Source organism: Zalophus californianus, chromosome 6, assembly GCF_009762305.2.
Source record: "Zalophus californianus isolate mZalCal1 chromosome 6, mZalCal1.pri.v2, whole genome shotgun sequence".
In the NCBI taxonomy this organism is placed as follows: Eukaryota; Metazoa; Chordata; class Mammalia; order Carnivora; family Otariidae; genus Zalophus; species Zalophus californianus.
The window spans coordinates 75,483,892-75,495,047 of record NC_045600.1 but is presented as its reverse complement, the minus strand read 5'-3'; the positions used below and the strand labels follow the sequence as shown (position 1 = coordinate 75,495,047).

At 40.4% G+C, this 11,156-nt stretch overlaps 1 pseudogene; it reads right to left on the bottom strand.

Moving 5' to 3' along the window:
• Positions 1 to 1,038: 1,038 nt before the first annotated feature.
• LOC113910166 lies at positions 1,039 to 1,572 on the bottom strand (annotated as a pseudogene).
• Between the last annotated feature and the right edge of the window lie 9,584 nt (positions 1,573 to 11,156).

Genomic DNA, 11,156 nt, shown 5'->3' with positions numbered 1-11,156 from the left:
GCCCCCATCTACTTTTTTTTTTAAGATCTCTTTTAAGATTTGCTCTGTTAGGAAGATTTGAATATACAATATTGTATAGTAAACTATATTTTAAAGTCTACATTTACGTATTTATTTATTTGTCTATTTATTTATTTATAAGTAGCCTCCACACCCAGCATGGAGCCCAACCTGAGACTTGAACTCGTGACCCTGAGATGAAGACCTGTGCTGAGGTCAAGAGTTGGATGCTTAATCGACTGAGCCACCCAGACACCCCTTAAGTCTACTTTTAAGATCTACTTTTTCAGCAACATTCAAATATATGCTGAGGTAGAGTAAACTATAGGCACCATGCTGTACATTACATCCCCAGGATATATTTAGCTTATAACTAGAAGTTTGTACCTTTTGACCACCCTCACCCATTTTCCCATCCTCCCTTGCCTCTAACAACCAATAATATGTTCTCTGTATCAATGTATCCTAATTTTTTTTAGATTCCTCATATAAATAAGATCATACAGTATTTGTTTTTCTCTTTCTGACTTATTTCACTTAGCATAATGCCCTTGGGGTCCATCCACGTTGTCACAAGTGGCAAGATTTCCTTTTTTAAAATAGCTAAATAATATTCCATTTTGTGTATGTGTGTATGTATCCATATATGTCACATTTCCTTTTCTTCTTTTTTTTTTTTTTAAAGATTTTATTTATTTATTCATGAGAGACAGAGAGAGAGAGAGAGAGAGAGAGAGAGAGGCAGAGGGAGAAGCAGGCTCCCAAGGAGCAGGGAGCCCGATGCGGGACTCGATCCCAGGACCCTGGGATCATGACCTGAGCTGAAGGCAGACGCCTAACCATCTGAGCCACCCAGGCGCCCATGTCACATTTCCTTTATCCATTCATCCATCAGTGGACACAGGTTGTTTCCATGTTTTGGATATTGTAAATAATGCTTCAGTGAACATAAGGTGTGGATATCTTTTTGAGATAGTGATTTCTTTTCCTTCAGATAAATACCTAGAAGTGGAATTGCTGGATCATATGATAATTCTATTTTTTTGGACCAATCTAAGTTATTTATTTAAGCCATCTCCTGCCATAAGCAAAGGGATGGAAGATCAGTATACTGGTCATCATTTGATACAAGTAAGGAAGGTGAGCTTAAGGTCCCATAGACTTCTGGTCCGTGGGCAGAGTCATGGTCCAAAGCAGTGCTGTGGTCCCCACTGGGTGGTGGTCCAGGTTCTCTTTATTCATCTTCATAGCCGGTTGGAAGTGGATTCACGTGAGAGTTATGGAATAGATTATGATTACCATCTCCCCAGGAAAGGGCTTGGACCTGATGCGGAGATGGGGGTAGGCGACGAACTCGGGTCTCTCCTGCTCTCCGTGACGCGACTTCAGGAAGACATTCAGCATGCTCACACCCACGCCAGGGAGCGCTACGAAGTAGGTGAGAGCCTTCCACATGCGAGCTGAGCCCTCCTCGTAGTGGGCGCCACTCGACATGGACCGCCCCAGCTGTGCCCCGGACCGACCTAGCAGCCCAGAGAGCCGGGACACAGACGCCGCCGCCACCGCCGCCATTTTCGACCTGGACCATATGATAATTCTATTTTCAAAAAAGATTTATTTATTTATTTGAGAGAGAGAGGGAGAGAGAGCACATGAGAGCAGGTTGGGGAGGGGCAGAGGGAGAGGGAAAGAGTCTTGACTCTGCTCTGAGCATGGAGCCTGACGTGGGGCTCGATTCCACAACCCTGAGATCAGGACCTGAGCCAAAACCAAAAACTGGATGCTCAACCAACAGCACCACTCAGGTGCCCCATGATAATTTTATTTTTAATCTCTCAGGAACTTCCACACTGTTTTCCATAATGGTTGCACCGATTTACATTCCCACCAACAGTGCACAAGGGTTCCCTTTTCTCCACATCCTCATCAACACTTCGGGAGCATTTTCTTAGTAAGTCACCTGAATATGAATCTTTGTCTCAGTTTGCTGCTACACCTCATGACCTAAGGCCCACAGCAAGCTTGCTTCTGACTCAGGGCACTTGACTTTACTTTGGCTTCCTTCCTTCCCCCATGAGGTCTCTATTTAAATGCCATCTCCTCAGAGAGGCCTTCCTGAACCCCAGGTATAAAATAGCACCACTCCTTCATTTCTGTCCCACTCCTGTTGCCTTCCATCTCAGTAACTTGTTTTATTTTTCCTTCACAGCAGTCATTACTCTTTAGAAGTACATACTTACCTTTTTGTTTACCATTTCCCTGTTTCCCTGGCGTCTGCTTCATGAGGGTAGGGACTTTGTCTCTTTTGTTATTGCTGCTCTAGAACCGAGCACCTAGTGGCACTTGGTAAAAATCACTGGAATGAATTATTGTTCTTTAATACAGCAGGGAAATGTAGTAGTGGAAATTTTGGGTCAAAAGAATAAAATAAAATTACATTATTAAAACTTACATTTTCTTGAAATTTGTATATAATCTTTAGAACTACATATTTTTTGGTTATTTTTTTTTTCATTTTGCAACTGTTTGTCAGAAATGAGTATTTTAATTAGTGTTGCATGGCCTCCCTGTAGGAACCCCAAAGACTAGTGGCATTTTCCAAGTTCTTCATGAGAACTTATCTCCATTGTAGATGGTACAAATGAAAACAATTTGCAATGGAAAGAATATGGAATGGAGTTGTAGTCCTTGCTTTTGCAAACTAGCTCTGTAGCCTTGACCATTGTACCCTTCCTCTAAAATGACTGGCTGGGCTGGATCAGTAATTATCAAATTTTTGTGTGCTTATAGGTAGATGAAAATTTTCTTGGCTCAACCTGGGAGATTTTAGTTTAGATGTGGGGTGGGCCTCAGAATCTGTATTTTCTCCATAATTAAAACAGGTAACTTAAGAACAGATAGTCTGTACACCATACTTAATAGTCAACCAGGCAAGATGTTCATTTATTATGTCAATCAGTCCACAAACTTTTATTGAGCATCTACTATGTACTCTGCTATGTGTTGTAGATTCTGGAGATACAGTCATGAATGAAATGGACTAATCTTTGTTCTCCTGGAGGAGAGACAGAGATAGAGAGAGAGAGAGAGAGAGAAAACACTTGACAGGAGACACAGACAAAAAAACATACAAAATATATATCTGTTGTTAGATGGTGTTAAGTGCTAAAGAGAAAACAAGTAAGGATGGGGCATAGAGTGCCCCAGGAACAGGTTGGGGTGGTGGCGATTGGGGTTGTAATCAGGCAAGACCCACTGAGATGGTGACATCTGAGGAGAGAAGGAGTTAACGATGAAGCTATCTGGAAGAAGAGCATTCCTTAAAATTAACAAGACAAGAAACAACAAATGTTGGCGAGGATGCAGAGAAAGGGGAATCCTCCTACACTGTTGATGGGAAGGCAAGCTGATACAGCCACTCTGGAAAACAGTATGGAGCTTCCTCAAGAAGTTAAAAATCGGGGTGCCTGGGTGGCTCAGTCGGTTAAGTGTCTACCTTCGGCTCAGGTCATGATCCCAGAGTCCTGGGATCGAGACCCACGTTGGGCTCCTTGCTCAGCAGGGAGAGGGAGAAACAGCTTCTTCCTCTTTCCCTGCCTGCCACTCTTCCTGCTTGTGCTGTCTCTCTCTGTCAAATAAATAAATAAAATCTTAAAAAAAAGAACTTAAAAATGGAGCTACCCTGTGACCCGGCAATTGCATTACTAGATATTTACCCCAAAGAAAAAAATGTAGTGATCCAAAGGGGCACTTGCACCCCAATGTTCATAGCAGCAATGTCCACAATAGCCAAACTGTGGAAGGAGTTGAGATGTCCATCAACAGATGAATGGATAAAGAAGATGTGATATATAAAATGGAATATTACTCAGCTATCAGAAAAGATGAATACCTACCATTTACATCGACATTGATGGAACTGGAAGGTATTATGCTGAGTGAAATAAGTCAATTGGAGAAAGACAATTATCATATGGATTCACTCATACATGGAGTCTAAGAAACAGCGCAGAGGATCATAGGGAAAGGGAGGGAAAAACTGAATGGGAAGAAATCAGAGAGGGAGACAAAACATGAAAAACTCTTAACTCTAGGAAACAAACTGAGGGTTGCTGGAGGGGGAGGGGGGTGGAGGGATGGGGTAAATGGGTGATGGTCTTTAAGGAGGGCATGTGATATAATGAACACTGGGTGTTATATACAACTGATAAATTATTGAACACTACATCTGAAACTAATGATGTACTATATGTTGGCTAATTGAATTTAAATTAAAAAAAGAAAAAAAAAAAAAGAAGAGCATTCCAAATGGAGGGATGGGCAAATGCAAAAGGCTCTGAGGAGGGAGGCTGCCTGCATGTGGGAAGATGGGCACACACAGAGTGCGGTGATGGGAGGATTAGCAGGAAATGTGGTGGGGAAGATCCCAAGAGGCCAGATCACACAGGGCCTTATAGGTCATTTTATAGTCTTAAGTTTTACTCTGAGCAGAATCAGAAGCCAATGGAGGGTTTTAAGCAGAGTTGAGACATTGTTCTACTCTTTAAAAAATTTAGTCCACAAGGGGAGCAGGGGTGGAAACAGGCAGGTGGTAAGTGCTTTTTATGTGTTAGCTAATTTAATTCTCATAACCAAGAGCTTTAACATTCTATTATCCATTGCTTGTTGGACTTGGTGAAAAATTTAAAAAATTAATTTTACTCAGTTCTTTGTCCTTGCTGTTATTACTGTTTATGTAACCTATTCATTCTCAACCATTCATAATTTCCTGGCCTTTTTAAAGCAGGGAGTGTGGTAGGGTGGGAGGTGGGAGGGTCATTCTTTCTCCCCTCCTGACATTTCCTTCCCTGTGGATGGACCTACACTCACCCAACACCGTGGGGGTGGGGAATGTCCATTAGTTTTTGATGGAGTGTTCAACGATTCATTAGTGGCGTATAACACCCAGTGCTCATCACAACATGTGCCCTCCTTAATACCCTTAATACCAACAAAGCACTTTGTTGGTTGGTCATTCACAAAAATTACAGTAGGTGGCAGACACACTCTATCAAAATCAACCTCCATCCACAGCAGTTCTATTAAGGAGCTAGCCAATTTTACAATGTCCCATTAGAAATCACACCATCTTTGTTTAAGCTTCTGTAACAGAGTACCACGGACTGGGTGGTACTCTTTTAGATGACAGAACTTTATTTCCCACAGTTCTGGAGGCTGAAAGTCCAAGATCAGGGTGTTAGCATGGTTAAATTCTGGTGAGGACCCTCTCCTGGGTTGCAGACTGCTGAGGGCTCACTGTATGGTGGACAGAATGAGAGTACTCTTTGGCTTTTTCTTTTAAGGAAACTAATACTATTCATAAGGGCTCTACCCTCATGACCTAACCACTTCCCAAAGACCCCACCTCCAAATAGCATCGCATTGGGATTAGGGTTTCAATATATGAATTTTGGGAGGGGGGACAAAAATAATCAGTCCCAGATTCACCTGGCAAAGCATCTAAGTTCGGCTATTTAAGAGTGAATCCTGTTGGTTCTTATCTTGGAGTTGGCAGTTTGAATGTTTTGAATGTTTGTAAAACATGTTGAAGGAATGTTTGTAAAACATGTTGAAGGAATTCATTGTTAGTAGATTTTATTTTTTGAAATAGAAGTTGTTCAGAGCCAAGTCTTTCAAATATGAAAAGCCATTGAATTGAGTTTTTTGATGTGTAGAAGGATAATTTTTGGAAGTATTAATTTGTATTTTGCCATATGCTTATTTCTGCTCCTCCAATCCAAGTGTGTAGCCAGGCCCTTGAGAAATTCCTTGCTTCAGTTATTTTTTTATAGGATAGAAATACAAATTTTGATCTTGGGGAAAGAGTATTATCTCCACTGAATATAATTTATGTCCTGGATGGGTAGAAAAAGAACAGAATAGACAAACAGAGAGAAATAAAAGATACTAGAGACTGGGAAGGAGATAAAAGTCACTGGAACTTGTGCTTGTTAGAACCCTGGGCCCCTGGCACAGGATCCCCAGCCTAAACCTTCAGTCCTCTGAGTATGCACAGGAGAGGTGGGATGCTGGACAGGAAGGAATCATAATCCACTGGGACAATGGACTTCTTGGCAGTCTGGATAGATGACTAAGCAACTCTTTAATGCTTCGGTGCCAAAAGATCCCAGGATCTTGGCGCAACTTGGAATTGGGAACCCAAATAATGGATGGAAGTGCTTATCTCTTGCAGCCTGGTAGAATGGGGCTCAGAGTCAGATTTAAGGTGATTAAAAGAGAATAAAGCAACACATTATTTCTTGTATCCCTAGAGTCATACTCACTACAGATATTTGGATATTTGTCTCTAAAATAACCATATTTACTTTTTATCTCTAATGTTTTATAGGTCTGTGAGTGCCCCATATTTTCTGAACAAGGCTAGCATCATTGGAATAAGTATAAAATTTTCTAGGTGGCCATTTGAAGGTCAGTTTTCTTTTGCCTGTATAGATTTTTTTTTAAAAATTGACATATAGGGCACCTGGGTGGCTCAGTTGGTTAAGCGACTGCCTTCGGCTCAGGTCATGGTCCTGGAGTCCTGGGATCGAGTCCCACATCGGGCTCGAGTCTGCTTCTCCTTCTGACCCTCTTCCCTCTCGTGCTCTCTATCTCTCAATTCTCTCTCTCTCAAATAAATAAATAAAATCTTTAAAAAAATTGAAATATAATTGACATAATAAGGCCTGTGTACATTACTAATAAACAAAACTATATCATTACTTTTAATTATTTCATTTTGTTTCTTTGAATTCCTTTATCTATTATGACAGATTCTTGGGAAAAGTCAGAAATTAGCCTTGAGATCCTATAGTATCTCCATGTACTGATATTTACTTCTCACAGAATAGATGAGAGCAAATGATTATGAGGCAATTAGCTTGGCCAAGATCATAGTGGTATAATAATATTAGCAATAATAGTGTTGATGTGATTATTATGATGACAAACTAATTGAAATGATAGAGACAAACAAAAAAGCTACTTAATAAAGTCAAAGAAATATAGTATTTTTGGATTTGTTATGGCCCTTTAACTATTCAATGAATACGTTATAGAACTCAGTACATTTGCTGTGTACTTTTCAAAGATCTTTACCAATATTAACCTCACTTAAGACTCGTAACAGTCTTCTTAGGTAGACACTAGTATCTTCTCTTACTTATTTATTTACATTATTTTATTTATTTATTTATTTATATTATTATGTTCAATTAACCAACATATAGTACATCATTAGTTTTTGATGGAGTGTTCAATGATTCATCAGTTGCATATAACACCCAGTGCTCATCACAACATGTGCCCTCCTTAATGCCATCACCTGGTTATCCCATCCCTCCACCCTTCTGTAACCCTCAGTTTGGAGAGAAGGAAATTGAGGCATTGAGAGCCTAAGTAACTTGTTTAAGGTTATGCAACTAGTGATGGAGTCAGGGTTCCAGCCCAGGTAGGCTCACTCTAGAGTCTATGTTGTAAACCACTGTGCTACACTGCCTCTCTCTAACAGGCTCTAATGAGCAGCTGAGAGCCTCTTTTAGGAGAGAAATAAGAAGGCATGGGTGATCCGTGGCAATAGGAGGAAACAGCTCACTCATTTATTCATTTGGTTTCCTAGGCTTAGTTTGTTATTTTTTCAGGCTCAGTTCCTATTCCAGATAGTTCAAGAAATCAATTCAATTTTCTTACTGTCTTACTAACTGTCCCAATTTAGTACTTAGATGGTGGATCTGTCCATCAACTCTGCAGTCAAATTATGGCTTCATTGGTATTACTGAATGATTTTTCTTTATCACATAAACAACATATTTATGATTTTTCTTTATCACATAAACAGCCATATTTCTGTCTGTGGATTTACCATGCAATGAGCAAGATAGAGACCATCTTTACACTTGTCTTTATCTTTACTCACAAGAGAATCTCCTGAAAGATCACATACTAAACATCTGAATTCTTCTGTTACCTACTCAAGGCTAGGAAAATCACACCAACCATATGCTATTTTGCCACAAACTGAAATTACTTCCATTGACACAAGTATTCAACTAGCTATAGACTCTAAAACCTCCTAACTTTCCTCTGGTTTGATACTTATTTCTAGTTGTTGGTTTGTTTATAGGTAAATGTAGAGTACAATGGAAGCTCTGAAAGGCATAGTTTTGTGTAAGTCTCAAGTTCCTAATCAAGATACTTGTTCTTTTTGAAGACATCTTGAAACAAAGGGGAGGCTTGATGTACCATGGAGACCCACAGTCCCTTGGGACCCTCAAACCAGGAAAGAAGGAGAGACAGCTCTAGCCACAGGCTGGAAGGGGGTAAACTAGCTGTTAAGCTTACTGTTGTCACATAGAGGGTCTGGGGGTTTTCTCTCCTAGATAGTTTATTTTCTATGAGTATATATAAGGTTGAACGAACTGTTTGTGATTGCAAGGGAGTCTCAATCCAGTCTCTATCATTCCAAGCAGATGTGCTGCTCCTTGTCCCTTTCCTGAGAGCCAGGGTCTTAGCTCATCTCAGACACAGAAAGGTATTTGTTGTCTGTGTACCTCACGACCAAGTAAATAAAAACCTAGGTTGATGACATACATAATGTAGTCTCCATACAAAATATTATTATTTATATCCAGAACTGTATTAGCAACCTTACCTACTAGAATAGAAGCCTATGTAGTAATCATTGTCCAGGATAATTTTGAAATTTGGCTAAATTTTAGGATTTCTTTTTTTTTAAGATTTTATTTATTTATTTGACAGAGAGAGACACAGCAAGAGAGGGAACACAAGCAGGGGGAGTGGGAGAGGGAGAAGTGGGCTTCCCGCTGAGCAGGGAGCCCGATGTGGGGCTCGATCCCAGGACCCTGGGATCAAGACCTGAGCTGAAGGCAGATGCTTAACGACTGAGCCACCGAGGTGCCCTAAATTTTAGGATTTCTAACACCAAAGTAGATATTATGAAAATCTTGGCCACCCTTATATAATTTTTATTTTTTCTCTTTTTCAGCTTCCCTCGGGTTCTTTCCATTATAATTTCTCTCTCTCCTCTTTTCCCCACTTTTCTTATTTAAAAAAATGCTTCATGTTCTGAAAATCTCTGAGTCAGGTCTCAGCTTAAATGAGTTTCCTAGGGAAACCTTTTCTAATGCCCAGATTAGCTTAGGTAGCTCTAGTCAAAGTATTCATAACTCATACAATCAGTTTAGTCATTAATTATGGCATGAAAGGAATCATGTTTATATTTTTACTCTTTGTCCTCCTCTCTGCCATTAGAGTGGATGAGGGCAGGGACATATCTGCTTCTTTCTTTGCTAAATTCCCAGGGCTGGCACACAGTAGTAGTTCTTAACAGGTAATTGTCCCCTTTTCAAAGGCTTAAAAAAAAAAATCCCCCCCCCCCGTTTTTTGGTTGTTGGTGTTTGTTTTCTATTTCATCAGATACCTTAAATATATTTATGTACAATACAGAATGTTAAACCTGGAAGAGACTGTCAATGCTTATCTAGTTCAATTCTCTGCCCTTTCCCCTTAATTTAAATATGAGAGACCTAAGTCTCAGGTAGGTGCAGTGACTTCCACATGGTTACATTGAACACAGGTGACAGAACTAGGACCCTCAGTCCAAGTCTCCTTCCATATATTACATTGGTTCCCCTCCCTTACTCCTCTTTTTGTCAACCCAAGTATCTAATAAGTAAGGAGAAAATCCATCCAAGATGAAAGGGATGTTTCTCTTCTATTTAGTCCAGTCCAAATATCTTAAGTTTTCAAAGCATGATTTTTTTTTTTTTTAATTTTTTATTGTTATGTTAATCACCATATATTACATCATTAGTTTTTGGTGCAGTGTTCCATGATTCATTATTTGTTCATAACACCCAGTGCTCCATGCAGAACGTGCCCTCCTCAATACCCATCACCAGGCTAACCCATCCCCCTACCCCCCTCCCCTCTAGAACCCTCAGTTTGTTTTTCAGAGTCCATCATCTCTCATGGTTCGTCTCCCCCTCTGACATACTCCCCTTTTCTTCCTCTTCTATTATCTTCTTTTCTTTTTTCTTAAAATATGTTGCGTTATTTGTTTCAGAAGTACAGATCTGTGATTCAACAGTCTTGCACAATTCACAGCGCTCACCGTAGCACATACCCTCCCCAATATCTATCACCCAGCCACCCCATCCCTCCCACCCCCGACCACTCCAGTAACACTCAGTTTGTTTCCTGAGATTAAGAATTCCTCATATCAGTGAGGTCATGTGATACATGTCTTTCTCTGATTGACTTATTTCACTCAGCATAACACCCTCCAGTTCCATCCACGTCGTTGCAAATGGCAAGATCTCATTCCTTTTGATGGCTGCATAATATTCCATTGTGTATATATACCACCTCTTCTTTATCCATTCATCTGTCGATGGGCATCTTGGCTCTTTCCACAGTTTGGCTATGGTGGACATTGCTGCTATAAACATTGGGGTACACGTACCCCTTCGGGTCCCTACATTTGTATCTTTGTGGTAAATACCCAGTAGTGCAATTGCTGGATCGAACGGTAGCTCTAATTTCAACTGTTTGAGGAACCTCCATACTGTTTTCCAGAGGGGTTGCACCAGCTTGCATTCCCACCAACAGTGTAGGAGGGTTCCCCTTTCTCCACATCCCCGCCAACATCTGTCGTTCCCTGACTTGTTAATTTTAGCCATTCTGACGGGTGTGAGGTGGTATCTCATTGAGGTTTTGATTTGGATTTCCCTGATGCCAAGCGATATTGAGCACTTTTTCATGTGCCTGTTGGCCATTTGGATGTCTTCTTTGGAGAAATGTCTGTTCATGTCTTCTGCCCATTTCTTGATTGGATTATTTGTTCTTTGGGTGTTGAGTTTGATAAGTTCTTTATAGATTTTGGATACCAGCCCTTTATCTGATATGTCATTTGCAAATATTTTCTCCCATTCTGTCAGTTGTCTTTTGGTTTTGTGGACTGTTTCTTTTGCTGTGCAGAAGCTTTTTATCTTGATGAAATCCCAATAGTTCATTTTTGCCCTGGCTTCCCGTGCCTTTGGCGATGTTTCTAGGAAGAAGTTGCTGCGGCTAAGGTCGAAAAGGTTGCTACCTGTGTT